Raw genomic sequence first — 19155 nt, forward strand, 5'->3', positions numbered from 1 at the left:
TGTCATGATCCTATAGCAGGATAGTAGCAGTAGGTTTCCCCCTAGAATCCATGATCTACCTAATCTCAGGTTCTTGGCCACTTCAGCAGTGTTAGGTGCGGATTCTATTTCATGGAGTAAACCTTAAAACCAAGTTTTTTTTTTTTTTAATAGTTTGTTGCTCCCATGACATTTGTGCCACTATAACACCAGTACATCTTGCAGGTAGGTCACAGGGTTTGTAGCTAGTGATATTGATGATTATTTTTCTCTTCCAGTAACATGAAAAGTAGTCCTTCCAGCACCATGAATGCCAATCAGTAGGGGTGAAACCCCTAACTGTGTGCTAACTCAATACCTCTATGTTCAATGACAAAAAATTAGTGATGTCTTTAGTAATGGGGATTTACCATCAGGCTATGGAGAGTAATCAATAGCATTGGTAATAGTCTGTTGGAAGAGTCGATTGGATCCCTTTGACCAATGAATGACTCAACAAGATATAACACATTAATGACATAGGAAATGTCCTGTTGACATGGCATGGCTTTTGCAATCATGAATACATACACAGCAGCTATGGCTATTTACTCAAGACTTGTATGCACACACACACACACACACACACACACACACACAGCATACACAGAGCATACACACACATGCACAGCATGCACACATGACTGAACAAATGAGCACTAGTTGAGAAGAAGAGAAGGTTCAGCAGTGGAAGATGGATATGAGAGGGTAGTGGAGGGTGAACATGATCACAGTTCATTCATACATGTACGAGACTGCCAAAATAAAAAGGAAAAAATTGACATTTCATTGTGACCATAATAGCCTGTTTTGCCAATGATTGAGGAAAATTATTTTTCTAAGAATGAAGTGGCAATCAAAACTTTGAAGAGTAAAATGATAATTCTGAAGGTAAATAAATCTAATAATAATTTTCATATTTAAGGCACAGAGGCCTTATTGTTCTTTGTGACCTGACAACCCCTTATTGTGAGTGTTATTTTCTGTTTTGTGGAGTGTTCTGTCTCCTTGATTTTTACTCATTGGATGTCAGCCTCACTCACGCCACTCTAGGTTAAGACAATAAAAAAATTCTCCACATATTTCTAAATGTCCCCAGTGGAGAAATACTGCTCTACAGGAGTTGGCTATAATTTACAAATCCACAAAAAGAAAGGGAGGGAAACAAAGAAATGATTTAAATCAAACAGTTCATAACCCCATTGATCTGAAGTTGAATTCTCCAGGGGAACCCAGAGGGTTCAAAGGCATGGATTATTTAGACACCAATTCCTGCCAGTTGTTGATTAGGGGGCAATCCTTGGGTAAATACTTGGTGGGAAGAATAATGGGTCTTCAGAGATGTCGACATTCTAATCTGAGGGACATCAGAAGATGTTGTCTTATATGGGCAAAGGGGTTTTACAGCAATAGTTATAACTTTAATTTGAGATTATCCTGGACTGTCTGGGTGGGTTTCAATATACCATGTTTTACAAGAGGCCCACTTTTCCTAGTGTAGAGTGATGATGAATGATATGTCACAAAGTGGCTTTATAGATAGAGTGGGGGTGTGAGAAGATTTGTGAAGTCTATTTTTATGGTTTGAACCAGAAATGTCCTCCATAGGCTCATGTTATGAATACTTTGTCCGCAGCTGGAAACACTATTTTGGAAGGTTCTCGAAACTTTGGGAGGTGGCACCTAGCTGGAGAAAGCAGGTAATGGGGAGTAGGCCCTGTAGAAATACTATCCTTGGCCACTTCCGGTCTTGTTCCCTGCTTCCTGCCCACTAGGATGTGCATAGCTGCCCTCTATAACATAGTTCTATGGTGCTCTGCACAAGGACATATGAACAAGCAAGTATGCTCCGAAATTATAAGCCAAACAAGCCCTTCCTCCTGTAAGTTGTTTCTGTCTGGTCCTTAGATCACAGAGATCTGCTGAGCAGTGCCTCTCATTGTCCGAACCCAGAAACTACATTGTGGACATTCCTACATGTCATCCTCTGTAACAGAAGGGATCTGGAGGGAAAGGAAGAATATCTGTGTTATAGTTACCTTGAGCAACATGAATTTTATACTAAAAGTAATTGAATTTGTCACCTGTTAGAAAGAATCAAGAATTAAACTAAGATTTGTTCTTTCCAAAAATGAAGAAAGATTTGTTGTATAGTTCAACAGCATAATGAAATTGCTTTCGGGGTAGGATGGTATCATTGACTGCATGGCAACTCTTTAAAGACTTTTATCTAGAAATAATTGCTTTGCTAGTTTAAATAGCAGTTATCCATTTTCTTAAGCAAATATGTCCCCAGTGCCTGCCAGTCCTTATCTGCATGCCTCAAAATGAATGCAGAGCTCTGGCCTTAAAAATGCTTTCTGGATGTGCTTTCTCACTACTCACTTGCTTCAGCAAACCCAGTCCGACCATGCAGGGTTCTCTGCAGTCACGTGTTTGTCCCCTGTGTGTCCATTGTGAACATGACAACAGCTATTACATAAGCAAACTATAGAGGGTCTGATTTCTCACTTGATCTTGTATATTATTTCTTTTCCTTTGTGTTAGTTCTTCTGCACCTGTGTTTGAGTTAACTCTTGGCTCTGAGGATGTTTAGGAGATGATTAGAATATTTAAAAAGCATCGAGTAAACAGATCTCATAATTAGTCAATTGCCTGTGTAGCCAGACAAGAGGTTGTTGTATTGTTACAGGAGCTCAAAGCAGGCACCCCTTATGAGAACTTAAGGAACTTCCACCTTCTCAGGCTTGACCTGGTCCTTTGGCATCAGAGACCTGGAGGTCATGCCTAGGACAAAAAGCTTTCTCTAAAACTTTTGTTGGAGGTATTTTGTTTTGAACAAGCAAGAATTAAGCTGTAGATTTACTCACGGAGAAAGGACTTGAGGAATAGACTGGGCCGGGTTGAGGAAGTGGCATTTTAATTTAATTGTGTATTGGGATAGGAAGCTTTACGCTCCCACCAACTAAGATAATGAGGCAGGAGGAGGAGAAGGGTAAAGGGAGAAGGTCAGAAAGAGATGCAGAAACCCTGGTACAGACGGAGCCAATGGGATAAACATCTGCATGTATTCCATGACAATTTCCCATTGCTATCTTCAATGACTTTTCCCACTCTCTGGTGCTTCCCAGCCATGCCTATGGTATTAAAACCACCTGCCCTGCAACTGCTTAATGCCCTGGATTCCCTGTGGAGGTCGGCACTTCCCACAGAACTTTCTGTGATGATAGGAATGTTCTGTTTGCACTGTCCCTGCTGGTTACTTGATATGTAGTTAGCACAATGAAGGGTGAAAATGTAAATTGGATTTAATTTGAATTGATTGAACTTTGAATAGTTGCATAGCTGTTGACATCTTTGATCCCAGAGTTCTAGACTATGCTCTCAGCTGCATGAGGGTCAGGGCCACACAGGTCACAGAAGCCCTCTTTGCAGTTAACTAATAGCAAGTCAAGTGTCTGCTGTGCATTGGGGAAAGAAGTGAAGGGTAAAGAGGGATGGGGAATGAAGGAGGCTCACTAGCCTGGGAATTTGATAGGCTCTGTTCTCTGGCTGTGTGGCATTAACTGTGGGAATTTGAAAGGATGCTGAATCTGGCTGCATTGTTTGGTTTTCCATCTCTGTGACATCAAGTCTGACATAAAGACTTGAAAGGAAGAAAGTTTGGTTTTTGGCTTGGTTCAGGAGGCTCAGCCTGTGATCACATGACCCTATGTCCTTGGGCAGATCACCAGTGTGGAGAATGTGTGGAGCACCTTCTTCCCTTGGTGGCTGGTAGGGAGCAGAGTGAGGAAGGGATGGGGCAGCTGGGTAACCTTTCAAAGAAGCCTGCTCCCTGGGACCTACTGCCTTTACTCAGGCCCCAACTCCCAAGGTTACTGCAACCTTCTAAACTACACTCCCACCCAGGGACCAAATAGTCAGTATATGAATCTGCTTCGGAACATTTCATGTTTAAACCACAACCCTGGAACTGTGCAATGTTGAAGGAGCATTACAGTCCATAACTGAGATGTTTGAAGTCCCTCCCCAAAGTCAGGTGGCTCATTCAGTCTCATGTACACACCAAACACCTGGGATGTGGAGGTGGCTCTGTTCTCTGGCTGTGTGGCATTAACTGCTTAAGCTCTTTGCATGTCTGTGTCACCTTTGTGAGATCCCAGGGTGAGCTAATTCCTAAACTCTCTTCTAAATCTGACCCTGTAAACACGTATCAAAGCTCCCGCTGACCTTTAAAAAAGCAGCAGCATGTAACCTTATTTATAAAAACCTATTTGTTTAGCTGTCCACGCACTGCCTGGGGGATTTTCCAGTTGGATCCACCTTAGCATGAAGTGTTACTTAGAAACCCAGAGGCTGGCTTAAAGGTAATTATTTGAGAAAAGAATTCGTTACCACCAAAATTACAGTAGCATATTTTTAAATAGAAGTAAAACCTCTTTTAGAAGTGTTGACTTGACTATGTAGATCAACACTGACTCATTTAAGTTATATAAGCATTGAATTCAATATTTACAATGTTACATTTAAAGTCATTCATTACTGATGTGCAGCCTTAAAGAAACACAGGCCATTTTTTGTCTTTTTAAAAATTTCTTTTATTATAGCATAAGGAAATTTCCTAATTAAAAGTTTATAGTCAAACTGATACATTTATTACATTTTTTAGTATAAAATTGGGAAACATAAAAGGACATCTTACTGGTTACTTTTCTTACTGAAACCACCTTAATGTGATGTAGCTTTTTTGCAAGTTTCTCTTTATGCATTATAATTTTAGTTACGAAGCACGCATAACATGTATTCGTTGCTTGAGTTTTTAATGATGAATCATGAAATGCTTCAGGCTTCTAGAAAAGTATATAGTGCACACCATGTATTTATCACCTTGATCTCATGGATGAATTTTGACATTTATTCTGGATTTCTTTCTTTGGGTTCTTGAGTAATATTACGGATATAACATCATTCATTCTTTCCAACAAAAGTAAGAAAAGTTCCACTATTAATAATATTGCCTTTTGTGTTTACAATGTTAATTATTTTATTTCTCATTCATCATAAGGATTTTGATGTGAATCCATGTTGGCACACAGATATCTAGTCTACCTTTCTCCATTGTGCACATGGAATTCCATCTATGAATTACATAGTCACCAACTCTGTTTACTTGTGATCACTTGGGGTTTTTTTATATAGTTTTTTTTTGTTATAAAAGTTTTGTAACTAATGTCTTTTGTACATTTCTTTGTGAAGACAGGTTAAAGAGAGGGAGCTACATCGATAGATGGGAAGAACATCTCTCCTTAATAATTAAATGATTTTACACTCTTGTTAGCAGCATGACGTTCTCATTTTGCATTATTTTCACCAATAGATGATACTTTTAGACTTTTAGTGCTGGTTAATTTGATAAGCACGAAGGGGCAAACAGTCCCTGTTTTTACCGATGCATCGAGCTTTGTTGAGGTTGAAAACTGTTCATATTTGCTTTGATAGTTTGGAGTTTTCCCTCAACAAACAGCCTCTAAACTCTTTGTCCTTGGTTGTTTTCTTTTCAAATTGATGTGTTTATTGTAATTTTATGAATAGTGAGTACTTAAAGCCACGTATAACATTATTTATATTTGCTGTGGTTTTGTTCAGGGACGATTTGGCAAGCTGATGAAAATTTTATCGAAACTTGTGACTTCAGGGACATATTTCATAGGATGAAATCCAGTCTGTGAAAAATAATTTTTTTTTAAATGTAGAAGAGATTACACATGAGGTTGAGTGCAGGCCTATTTTGGGGAGTGGGGGTTGTCTAAAGGTAACTGATAGCTTTGTTTTATTTCCAGGGATAATCTGTGCCTTACACCCTGAAACTGAGCACAATTTAGGAGACATTTCCACAATATTTTCTTCTTCAGCTATGAGTCCCTTTGTGCTCACAGAGTAAAATATGTAACTTCTAGACAAGCATAGTAGTATCACAGAATTTTGACATAAAAAATACAATAATCTTACTAACCAAGTAGTGTACAAAGGTGTGGAGATCTGTGACAAAAATCATTTTTACATCTTAGATACTTGAACATCTAAGCTTGCAACTAAAGGGGACTCCAGAACAGTGGGGGCTCCCTCCCGGACTCCAGATTAGGACAAATCACACCCAAACTCCTGTTTTCACCGATCGGGAGATCTGTTGTTAAGCAGGGAAGAAAAGTTAAAGTGGCTGCTTTCTGAGTCCAGCAGAAAACAGCAGCAAATGACCTTGCAGGTGTTATTTTTAAGAGGAGAAAAAGGGGAAGTCTGTGTTAGAACGGGCTAGGATGTGATGGTAAAGGAGATAGAGGACTAGGGAGAAGGGGAAGGGCTTGGACAAGGGAAAGGGGACAGAGATATTTGTCCCAGAGGGACCAAGGACTGCCTCTGGATAGACAGGAGACAGATGTGGCACATAGGCAAATGGCAGTTTATAGAGGTAAAATGGGAAACCCTGTGTTAGGATGAGGTGTTTATTTTAATTGAGCATGTTAATTAGGTGAGCCGAAGGGAGTTTTTGAACGCTGGACTTCAATACTTTGATAGCTGGACCTTGGTAGTCAGCCTCGGGAGGAGGAAGTGGCCAAATAGGGGAATAGACCTTGGTGGCTAGTCTTAGGAATATAATCTAATGGTTTTTAGCAAGGCAGAGGGATTGGGAGAGAAGGGCAAGGCCTGGCAGGGTCGTGTTTGCCAGACCCAGGCTGGCTGGAGTCCCTTGAGTAGCCGCGTGGCTTGATCTTAGAAACCTGACTAGGGTAAAGGAAAGGAACACAGAACAGATGCACAGACACACATAGAGAAAAGCTGGGATCCAGTGGGCTGTTCTGGCTCTGCTGGAGGGCACCTACCACACAGCAACCAGGAGCCTCAGCACCTCTACTATACTCGGCACAAGCAGCATGGCATGGTAGCTCTTCTCAGTAGGAGGTCTCTGTAGAGGAGCAGTTTCAGGCTGTACACATGTTGAAGGAGGGAAGTGTGGTCAACGCTGTTTGTACTCTAGGTCATCATTCCCACCAGGACCATAGGAAAGGCTTTGCCACAGGTCTGAGGCATTGGTCCTTGTCAGTCATATACATTCACTCAGGGCTTCCTTGGCTCCCAGCACAAGCTCATTTGTAGTTGCATCTGCCCTCTCTCTTGTCATCATCCCTTCCTGGTTATTCCTTCTCCTACTCAGTTGCATCTGCTTTTTATCTGGACAGTTCTCATCAGTGCTGTCCTGGTTCACTCTTAGGAGGCGGAGCTTCTGGTGGTTAGAAGTACGGTTGAGGTGAAGATTCTTGGTGCTTTTGGAGTCATTCTGTCTCACAGTGAACTTTCAGTGTGCCCTGTGTTGGATTTGCTCCGGATTTCCCAGTTTCTGGTTCTTCACTATTCAACGGCAGGATGAGAACTGTCATAGATATCATGAGCCTGGCACCCAACCAACAATATCTTATAGGATGTGCTATTGCATTTGTTCTCTTAGAACAATCAGTAAGGAACAGGGAACAGAATGAGGAAGATTTCAACGGTGCATTCCATGGAGGCCAGAGGTCAAAGGAGACTTGGAAATCAAAAGGAAAACTAAGGTTTCCGAACAAACTGAAGAAAACTCCATGATGGAAAGAGCAGCTGCTCTGCTTGTTTTCTATTGCTGTGATGAATTTCGTGACCAAAAGCAACTGGGGAGAAGAAAGGGTTTATTTCATCTTGAAACTTACAGATTATGAAGAGAAGTCAGGGCAGGAAACTGGAGGCTGGAACTGATGCAGAGGCTGTGGAGGAATGCTGCTTACTGGCTTGCTCTCCATGGCTTGCTCAGCCAGTTATCTTTCCTTTTTTAAATTAATTAACTTATTTTTTAATTAATTTTTTACTTATTTTACATAACAACCACAGTTTTCCCTCCCTCCTCTTCACTCCCCCCCCCACACCTGCCTTTCCCCATCCAGTCCTCCTCCATTTCCCTTCAGAAAGAGGAGTCAACAAAAACATGGCACATCAAGTTGAGGCAGGACCAAGCTCCTCCTCCTACATCAAGGTTGGGTGAAGAAATCCAGCATGGGGAACAGGTTCCTCAAAGCCAGCTTTTCTTATATCATCCAGGACTACCACCAGGACATCAACCCCAGTGGGCTGGGCCCTCCCACATAAATCATTAATCAAGAAAATGCCCACAGACAAGCTCGTGGTGGCGTTCCTCAGCTGAAGTTCCTCTTCCTAGATGACTTTTGCTTTTGTCAAGTTGATGAAGAAACTAATCAGGACAGAGGCCAAATATTTTTGTGGACGCAAAAGCCTTCTCTGTTCCGGCAAGCTTCAAGACACAGCTATATCTCTGAGGGAGATATGGGGACCAAATTATTTATAGCTCAGACTCTACTAAGCACAGCATTGTGGTTTGCTTGAAGTTTATTAACAAGAAGAAAATGTTTATGAAACCAATCATCTCATCATGATGGTGGGCAACTGAGATTTCATTATGTGGAAAGAATTTTTACTTTCAAAGAAGGCATCATTTGCAATGGTTGAATGTTACAAACAGTTGAGAGTTTACTATGTTCAAGTATAAACACCTTCATGGAAATTTTACCCATTATATACAGGAATCATTCTAAAATATGTGTTTCATTATTTCATTGTTTGAAGCAAAGCACACTTATGTGATTTACTCTTTTCTTCCTGAATCAAGAATCATTATGCATTTTAGCTTTTATATCATATCATGATAATTTAATGATACTCTTGGGATCTATCAACATACATGTCTACACTAGTTTGTTTGGGTCCCATGTCTGCCTATAAAGTTTTATTCTGTTTTCTTTCTTGCTTTTATTTGCCTCCTGATGTGTGGTCAAATATGTTGCAAATATTTTTAAAGTGAAAATGATCAGATCAAAAGCCAAGGACCAATCCTATGGTTCCAGAAATTCCAGTCAAAATGTGTTGTATGCCTACTATGTGATAAACACTGAGCTGCGAGCTTAGCATGTAGAGATAAATGGAACCTCTGCCCTCCAGACCCCCCATGCTGATGAATTAAACACATTCCTGTGGCTAGTAGGCCATAATTTCTTCTGAGGAGACACCTGTGTTCATGATTCGTGCTTAATCCTGCTTCTCAGCTATGTTTTCAGGACTTGGAACTGATGAACAATGAAATTTCCAAGGGTGGATGAATTCCTTCTGTATATTCAATTGCTGCTGTATAACATGAGCAGAAAACACGCTGACAGAAATCAGTGGCCATACATGCTCTGAATGACTCCTTGTAAGGCTGTCTACTAGTGTAGTGTTTCAGTGTCTCACTTTTTTTGACAGAGGCTTTTGGATAGAATAGTTTTGTGAATCTTGACTTTACCCTCTGTTCAAAACTATGATATAATAGATGGCATTTCTAAGTATTAGAAACATGTAGGTGCACTGTGAGACAGAATATGTGATGAGCAATAGGGAGTATGGGAGACAGGGAGTTTGTTGTGCTCCTGGGTAGAAACAGGTGAGTGGTCAGAGATCTGACTTCTACAGGTTGGGGGTTATTGTAACAGCTTATGATACTGAATTTATGTTGATAGATAACACTGCAGATGGTGTGGAATTTATGTCATGAAAGAGGCCCCAAAGAACCAAGATGGATGTGTGTATCCCAGGCTTCTGCAAAGATACTGGGATGTCTTAACATACAGTGCTGGCCCACGCAGGCAGAGGGCCCTGAGTTGTGACAGAAAAGTTAGGCTTGGATGCACCATCCTTGAGATCTTAATGCAGTAAAAGCTAAAAGCACTAGCCAGAATGAGGGAAGCAAACCAGGAGAGACTTGCCTTAGATCACCTGCTGCGTTTGCTCTGTGTAGGGCCATTTCCACTGCCAGCATTGAAATCCCATGTTCCAGTAACACCATTGTTTCTGGGAAAATCAGAATCAACATGAAAACTACAATGCTAAAGCACATAAGAGTAAGCACCCCAAGAATATTGTGTGATTATTCCTGGGGAGATACAAACAACTGTCTATACCACAGATAGGGCATCAGTGACAGAATGAGGAAAAAGCCCACCCAAGTCTAGCTTAGTGAACCAGTGAGGTTTTTGGAGTGTGTGTAAAGGGTTACTTACAGGAGCATGATGATTCAAAGGCAGCTGGATCACTGGAAAAGCTCACTCAGCATAGGCGATAAATCATGAATATTTTATCCCTCAAGTGCCCTGCAAACTTGTAGATGCTCAGAGTCTCTCCAAATCAAGCAATTGCTAATGCTTACATAGCCTTTTGAATCTGATAAGTTTCAGGAGCTCCTTGAGACTTGTGAATTGTTTGCTTTTTGAGTTTTGTGAATTTTCCTTAATCCCATGCCTTAAGGAGTCTCCTTTGGGATGAAGTGAGGAAATGGATATGCAGCAAACAGCAGCCAATAAGATCAACAATTAGAGCACGAAGAAAGCCTGATAAATGTCAAATGACATTTTATTCACAATCAGTATATATAAGGAAAACAGTAAGCATCCAACAACAACACTGAGCTATGTATTTAGGCAGATGGGTATAGAGAAAAATCAGCAAGAAAAACTGGATATTGAAGAAATGTATGCTATTGAAATTTAAAAATAGTCTGGCTGCTTATTCACAGTAAAAATAAAACTTGTGACCAAAGTGATATTACTGAGGAATTAACTCCAAAATGCTGAAAAGACTTGGTAAAGACAATAAAAATATTATAAGAGGAATTAGAATATGAAAAATAAATGAAAAGGCCACATAAATACATGAAGGTTAATTGCATCTATAGACAGATGAATGGATATACAATTGGTAATCAAATGAGAGTGATGGGTGAAAGGAAATATTAATGGCCCAGCAGCTGAGTATGGTGGTGCACATCTGTAATCCCAGAACTTGGGAGCTTGGGCCAGTGGAATTGCTCTGAGTTCAGGGTCAGCCTGGGCTACATAATAAGACTCTGTCTCAGAAAACTAAAAAAAGAAGAAAAAAAGGTGATCATTGATGTTTTTAATAATGACTGAAGACATGAGTTTTCAGATAAAAATTGAACATTAATGTCCACCAGATTAAGTGAAATATATTCAGGAAGATTAATTGAAGACATCAAGGATACACTGGGAATTTGAAAAGTTCCTGGGGAGACACTTCCTGACTGGAACAACAATTAGGCTAACAGTTACTGTCTCAGCTTCAAAACTGGGAGCTTAAAGGGGGAGTGGTGCTTTTAGTGTGCAAGGGGGAGAGGCTGTCAGTCCACATGACGGTCAACCGTCACTTGAGAATGAGTGTGAAGTCAGCCCGTTTCCAGATGTGTAAAGGGTTTACACTCACGTTCCCTTATTGACATTACTAAACAGAAGTTCTCTATCAAGCTAAGCTATCACTTGAAAGCAAGTGTCAAAAATGCTCAGATTTGAACTACAAACCACTGACAATCCTTCAATGAACACACTAGGCAAAAAGAACACTTCCTTAAGTAGTAACCGTCAATATTATTAGCTATAAGAAAAGTAGTTAACTATCCACAGTAGCAAAATTATGGAATCAGCCTAAGTGTTCCCTTAACAATAAACCGATAAAAACAAATATATATATATATAATATATATATATATATATATATATATATATATATTTGGGTTCTTAAGTTTTTGGAATTTTTTATAGAAGGACTATAGATCAATTTGGAACTTTGGGTTGGAAAAACCCTTCAAGGCAGTAAAGATAACTTAATGCACCACCCTGGCAAGAACTTAGAAGCCATGAAAGTTGAGAAATATGGACTATAAGGACCTATCTCGTGAGACTTCAGAGGGGAACACAGACTCCATAAGGAACTTGGTTAGTACTACTTTGTGAGATATTTCGACCAAGAATCTGGGGGGTGAGGAAGGCTGGGTGTGGGAGGAGGGAAGATAGGGGGATCTGTGGTTGGTATGTAAAATGATTTAAAAAAATTTTAATTAAAAAAGAATCTGTCTTCATTCTGCCTATGCCCCAAGAATCCTTGTGAAGTTGAATTTAAAGTTGTGAATGGATGGACTTGTTTTGCAGAGGAAAGGTATGGGAGCAAGCTTAAAGATCTGGACAAGAAGAAACCATGGAAACAATGGGAAAGATGCCCATCATCCATTAATTTATGTGAAAGGAGAAAGCCTCAACTGAGAATGTGGCTGCAGGGTTCCCTTTTCCTCAAAAGCAGCTGCCTAAAACACTGTTTGGCTTCTCCAGGGTTAGCACATAGAAACTGATGCAACCGTGGTCCCAGGACCCCAGGCTGCACTCTGATCTCCCAGTGGACCTTAGCAGTGTTGTCCAAACCATGAGGTACTGTGTTTGGAAACAGGAAGGACGGAAGACTGAAACGGTCATGGAGTCTTGCTCCATTGTTTCAGAGAGTAGCTGGGGCCAGACAGTTTGCTAGCATTGGAGTCCTTGCAATGAGACCCTCACAGGCCACTGTGTGAAAGCTGTAAAAGTGAAGGCTGGAATGTTGATGACAACAGGGTTGTGGACATCTGTCAAGGAGAGCTGTGAGTGTGGAGTAGAGCCAGCCTATGTGTGCTACAGATGGCAGAGATTAGTGTGTGTGTGTGTGTGTGTGTGTGTGTGTGTGTGTGCGCGTGTGTGTGTGCGTGTGCGTGTGCGTGTGTGTGTGTGTGTGTGTGTGTGTGTGTGTGTGTACATGTGCTTTGGAACTCAGTCAATTTTTTCACTAGTCCAAGATGCCATACACAAAGATGGAGGGTTTGATGTTTTCACTGCTGGATTTTGGTCTTGCTTTGATCTGATTACTTCTTGCTATGTCTTAATCCTTCTGTTTTGGAGAATGTGTACTCTGTGCCATTATATGTTGGCAGTACATAACTTGTTTTTGATTTTATAGGAATTCACACTTAAGAGACTTTGATCTTGTGAAGTGTTGGGATTGTTAAAGGCTATAAGGCTTCTCAATCTTCCTGTTCATGACCCCTTTGGGGGGGTGTCGAATGACCCTTCCACAGGGGTTGCATATCAGACATTCTGCATATCCCATATTTACATTATGATTCATACAGTACCAAAATTACAGTTATGGAGTAACAATGAAAATAATGTTATGGTTTGGGGTCACCACAACATGAGGAACTGTATTAAAGGGTCCCAGCATTTGGAAGCTATAGAGACTGTTAAAGTTAGTCTGAATGCTTTTCAAATTGTAACACTGTCACGGGCTTATGGAACAAGGGGTAGAAGGTTATGGTTTCAAAATGATGTGTTTGAGTGTCGAGTTGCAATGGTTAGTGTTAATTGTTGTCTTGATAGAGTAAAAAATAATCTAGGAGATGGGTATCTGGCCACATCTATGGGGGATTACCTTGATTATTTGAATTGATGTAGGAAGACCCACCTGCTGTGGGTGACACCACTCCTGCTGGACTTCTGAACTTGACAATGAAGAAAGCAACTGAGCAGGTGCAGTGTTGCTGCATTGTTGCCCTCTCCTTACTGACTGCAGTTGCATTGTTACCCTCTCCTTACTGACTGCAGTTGCATTGCTGCCCTCTCCTTACTGACTGTGGTTGCATTATTGCCTTCTCCTTACTGACTGCGGTTGCATTGTTGCCCTCTCCTTACTGACTGCAGTTGCATTGTTGTCCTCTCCTTACTGACTGCGGTTGCATTGTTGCCCTCTCCTTACTGACTGCGGTTACATTGTTGCCCTCTCCTTACTGACTGCAGTTGCATTGTTGTCCTCTCCTTACTGACTGCGGTTGCATTGTTGCCCTCTCCTTACTGACTGCGGTTGCATTGTTGCCCTCTCCTTACTGACTGTGGTTGCATTGCTGCCCTCTCCTTACTGACTGCGGTTGCATTGTTCTTCTTTCCTTACTGACTGCGGTTGTATTGCTGCCCTCTCCTTACTGACTGTGGTTGCATTGTTGCTTTCCCCTTACTGACTGTGGTCATAATGTGACCAACTGCTTCAAGTCCCTGGTGATTTGATTTCCTGGCCATGATGGACTATACCCTTGAGCCATGAGCCAAAATAAGCCTTTCCTCCTTGAGTTCCTTTCTAAAGAGTGTACAGCATCAGAAACAGAAAAGAAACTAAGATGGGAGAGCCCTAAGGATGGAGAAGGGGCTGTGAAGAAGGAGCAGAGTGGATAAGAAAGAGTGACAGGATGTGAATGTGATCCAAGGTGATTATAGTCACGTGTGGAAATGTAACGAGACTGTTTGCTTGGCAAAATACATACAAAATGGTACACACTAATTCATGAGGAGAAGCAATTATATAAAGGTAGAACTAAGATTCTGGATCAAATCAGAAAAAAGAGGACAGAGCTGGGTTTGCACCTCATGTGCTCAGCTGTGAGACTGCTGACATCTCAGAGATTCTTGTTTTGCATTCAGAAAAGCCATTTGAAATTTAATTGCCCAACCATTTCTCTGTTCTTGCACACAGGAGAGGTTGGGGAGACAACAGAACTTTTACCAGCTAATTGCTAGTCAAGATGAGAGAAGAAAGTAGCCAGAGCTAGTCTGAAAGATTTGAACCAAAATATGAACTCACACACTATGGTGCTCAGGGCTTATATAAAATAGAATCACTAGCAAGTTTGGCACATACATTAAAATGTTAAAACATACTGTAGTATCCAACTTAAATAACTTTTATTTATTACTCAGTATTATTCAAATCCCTGTCTTTCACCTCAATGTGAGTAATTTGAATTAACTGTAGTGCTCTCCTTCAGAGGACATAAGAATTGAAAGTTGAGATCTGTATCAACATCATGGTAAGACAGATTCAAAATGTCTTTTTGCATCATTTTAAAGATGACTAATTTGTTAAGCTTGACACTTGTTTGAATTAAGTGGATGTGGGTTCTATGTGCCTTCTTTGCTGAAATTATATGCCACTGAGTATCAACACAAGCTATGTTCTTTCAAGTAGTGTAACTCAGACTCTGTCAAATAAAAGGTATTTCTAGCTGAATGTGGTGGGCACACCTATAGTTCCAGCACTCCATGGGCAGAGGCAGGGGGATTAAAGAGCTCAAGAAAAGCCTGGGCTTGACTGTGTAGCAAGACCAACTTGTGATATAGCACAAACAAACAAACAAACAAACAAACAAAAGAAATGTATGTGTCTAGCTCACAAACTGGGATCAGACTTCAGAAGAGTGATTTTCAGACTTGTTTTAATGCACAAATTACCAAGGCAAAAGGAAGAGACCAAACACATGACAATTAGAAAGAAGTAGCTGCCTTTGTAAGGAAGTTTTGAGTCTTGGTTGGTAAGTGGTTTTTAGCATGATACATGGTTTTCCTATATAGTATCTGAATAATTTACCATGAAAATTAAAGACATATACCAATGCAAACCTGTGAGACTACAGTAAGATTTACTCACATATTAATTTATTCATCAATAACTTATACATATACACATGTTAATTTATACACATAATTCATATACTTATTATATGTGTACATGCATGTAGACACCTCCCTCTCTCTCTTGATACTATTGTATTGTTCTAACTTCTGCAGGGGACAAGTGATGCAATATTGCTGTGGAATAATGCTTTTGTACACTGGTTTGATAAAATGCTGATTGGCAGCAGTCAGGCAGAAGTATAAGCAGGATAAGCAGACAAGGAGAATTCTGGGAAGTGGAAGGCTGAATGAGGAGACACCAGCTCACTGTCCAGGGAGCTGCATGTAGTGGCACACAGGTAAAGCCACAGAACACATGGCAATATATAGATTAACAGAAATGGGCTGAGTTTAAGCGTAAGAGCTAGTCAGTAGTTAGCCTGAGCTAATGGCCAAGCAGTTATAATTAATATAAACGTCTGTGTGTTTACTTGAGTCTGAGTGGCTGCAGACCAGGCAGGACGTAGGAAAACTTCCAGCTATACAATACGAAACTCTAATCTTCAAAGTTTATTTTATGGTAGAAGAGAAATGCATACATTAATACATTACTATTTAATCAAAATAAAATAGTGGAAACACAAGTGATGACAGAGGCAATATATGATTCAGAGCTAAAATAACATCATAAATAGGCACACTTTTTGAAAATTATTGTAAAGCAGATGCAGTGAGACTAGGGATATTTGGTGAATTTATGAAGTGCAGCAATGTGTGAAAGTGAGGCTGTGAAAGAGAAATGGGAGAGGGAGAAGGTGGGGCAGGAGGGAGGGAGGGTGGATCTGACTGTAGCAGTTGCAAGTGATGGGGAATAAGACTGGGAAGCTGACCCCAGACTGTCAAGAGTCCTAAATGCAGGTGAGTAAGTGTCTTTGTAATGGCAGAAAGTGACATCTTGGCAGAAAAGTAACATATAAGGTTGTTTTAAACTGGCAGTATATAATTTCCATAAGTGACATCACTTGCAAAATTTCCAAGTAGGAATTTACAAAAACCAGACCAAAGCATACTCAGGGAGAAATAATGATATATAGAAAGAAGTTGACAGTAGTTGATGGATCTGAGTTAAAATCAGTGATGACTTGAGAGAAGTCACACTTCTTTAGAAGAACTTAACAGAGCAGAATTTGGTTACATATTTGATTGTTTCTTCTGAAGCATGCTTTTCCAGTAGAACTTCATGAAGACGTAGGATAATTTTTTTTCTTTCTGTGACCAGTATGGTTTCTAATAGCCTATGGTGGCTCTTAAGTACTTGAAATGTGGCCAATGCAACTAAGGAACTAAATTTAAAATTTTAGTTAATAGCCGGGCGGTGGTGGCGCACGCCTTTAATCCCAGCACTCGGGAGGCAGAGCCAGGTGGATCTCTGTGAGTTCGAGGCCAGCCTGGACTACCAAGTGAGTCCCAGGAAAGGCGCAAAGCTACACAGAGAAACCCTGTCTCAAAAAAACCAAAAAAAAAAAAAAAAAAATTTTAGTTAATATAAGTAAATTTAAGTTTATTTAAATAGATTCATGTAAGTAGTGGTTACTATACTGAACAAAGTTAGCATGCTTGAAAGTATATGCCTCTCAGTCCAGAGAAAATGCTTGCAAAAGTACATAGGATTAACATGTGAATTTCCTTTGGTAACAAAAATTGTCATTTAAAGAGTTGGAGGGATGCCTCAAGAATACTTATTCTTCAGTCATGAGGACCAGCATTGAGATCCTGACACCCACAGAACAAGCTGGTAGTCCCCACAGATTTCTGCAATCTCAGCTCTGAGTAGGGCAGAGACTAGATGATGGTTGGGGCTTGCTGGCTTCTAGCCTAGATGAATAAAACAAAAGGTCCAGGTCCAGTGAGAGATCCTGCATTGAAAGAGGTAAACAGAAAGTGTTAGGGAAGAAAATCCAGTGGTCTCTTTTGATCTCTGCATGTATGCACTGGCCCACACTCTTTCAGACATGTATACACACACACACACACACACACACAAAATGAATGAATAAAAGTACATTAAAATGTCATTTGAAAAAGCTTGTTAACTTAACAAACTGACCAAAACTACTGGTTAGTTTTAAATGTCAACCTATCACAACCACGAATCACCTAAGAGAGCCTCAATTGAGGAAACCAAGATTAGGTTGTTACGTGGGCATGTCAATAGGGGGATTGTTTTGACTGTTAATTGGTGTAGAAGGACTCAGTCCATTGTGGGTAAAATCATTCCTTAGATGAGGAGCTATGAACTATGTGAGACCAGAGAAAGGTGGGGATGAAAGCTAGCTGGTAAGTAGGCAGCATGATGGGTGCATTTGTTCTTTTCTGCTCTTGACTGTGGATGAGGTATGACTAGTTGCTTGAGTTCCTACCTTGACTTCTCATTAACAATAGACCAAAACTTAAAATTGTGGGCTAAATAAACCATTTCCTCCCTTATGTTGCTATTGGTCAGGGTGTTTGTGGTAGTTTGAATGAGAAATAGTCCCCATAAGCTTAGGTACTTGAACACCTGGCCCCCAGTTAGTAGTGCTTTCTGGGAGATTTAGAAGGCATGGCCTTACAGAGGAAGCACACCATTGAGAATGGGCTTTAAGAGATAGCGCCACTGGTGGTATGACTGTTACAGTAGTAACCAGCTAATTCCTAATTGGATTCAAGGCTTATTCCTTGGGAAGGAATAATGCCTAGTACTGTAATGGTGGCCAGAAGCCTGTGGCTAGGGAGATCATATGCTCTAGAGGAAGCTACTATTGATGTTTTTATAAATGCAAATGCAGTTATACTGCTTTCTAACAATGTCTACACCAATAGAACAGTGCAGCTCTCAGCCTTCCTCAGGGAAGCTTCCTTTGGCAGTGGGTGATGGTCAGTACAGACTCATAACTGGTCCAAGTGCTGAGAGTAAGGGACAGTTGAATGCTCAACTCCAAGTGAAACATCTATATTGCCCTCTCTAAAACTCAAGGAACATCGTGTAAGATGGAGTAGAAACATTGTAAAAACTGGAAGATGAGGAGAGGTACTACAAAATACTGTCTTCTGGATATGCCATAGCTATTGTAGTCATTAATACATAGTAGTTGTGATCATCTACATAAAACCTTCACACACACACACACACACACACACACACACACACACACACACACCCCATGAAATCAGGAGAGAGTTAAAGGGATTAGCTGAGGAGAAGTGTGTCCGAAGAGGACAAGAGAAAGTGATGGACAGAGATAAATACAACCACAATACATTGTGTATAAGCACAAAATTATCAAAACTTAAAAACTGATGATTTTATAATAAAAGTTATAATGGAATTTTGTCCCTGGTTTGGCTAATAGGAAGTGAAGAAAGTCTGCATGCAAAGAACTCTCAGCAGAGACCTGAGCTGTGAATAGGAATTAGCTGAGAGGAACAAAGGTACCCGTGTTTCTAGCAGGGATTCTGTACTTCTCTAACGTTATTTTTATTTGTATGTCTGTATGTGTGTATGTCATATATGTAAGGGTACCAGTGAGGACAAGATTAAGGTGTTGGATGGTCTGGAGCTGGAGTTACAGGCCGTTGTGAGTGGCCCAATGTGGATGCTGGGAATTGAACTCAGGTCCTCTGGAAGAGCAGCAAACACTCTTATCCAATGAGTCATCTCTCCAGCTCCCAGAAAGCATTCTTGACATGTTTAAAAGAATGCTGCACTTAAGAACCT

The sequence above is a fragment of the Peromyscus eremicus genome, chromosome 4 (assembly GCF_949786415.1).
Source record: "Peromyscus eremicus chromosome 4, PerEre_H2_v1, whole genome shotgun sequence".
Classification (NCBI taxonomy): Eukaryota; Metazoa; Chordata; class Mammalia; order Rodentia; family Cricetidae; genus Peromyscus; species Peromyscus eremicus.